Source organism: Penaeus monodon, chromosome 19 (genome assembly GCF_015228065.2).
Source record: "Penaeus monodon isolate SGIC_2016 chromosome 19, NSTDA_Pmon_1, whole genome shotgun sequence".
NCBI classification, from domain to species: domain Eukaryota; kingdom Metazoa; phylum Arthropoda; class Malacostraca; order Decapoda; family Penaeidae; genus Penaeus; species Penaeus monodon.
In genome coordinates this window covers 31,741,931-31,742,244 of record NC_051404.1, presented here as the reverse complement: position 1 = coordinate 31,742,244, position 314 = coordinate 31,741,931, and positions in this window count along the sequence as shown.

Below are 314 nucleotides of genomic sequence, written 5' to 3'. Positions count from 1 at the left end.
TGTTATCAGCTTCGGCCTCCCCATGTTGGCCCGTCAGGTGGAGGAAGGTTGTGTGTATCTAATCGACAGCAGCGTCCAGCAGGAGTTTCCACATTATAACAACAACAACGACAATGAAAACCTATTTTAATGTAATTATCAGATTCTCATTTTATTAATAGGATTTAGAAAGTTGAATGAATAAGTGAGTAAATAATTACAAAAGAAAAAAAAAGTGTTAGGTCTAAGGCAAATATGAACCGAATGGACCTTTCTGAAGATGAAGCCGAAATAACGATGAGAAAAATGAAAAATACGTAGAAAAAGACAGACAA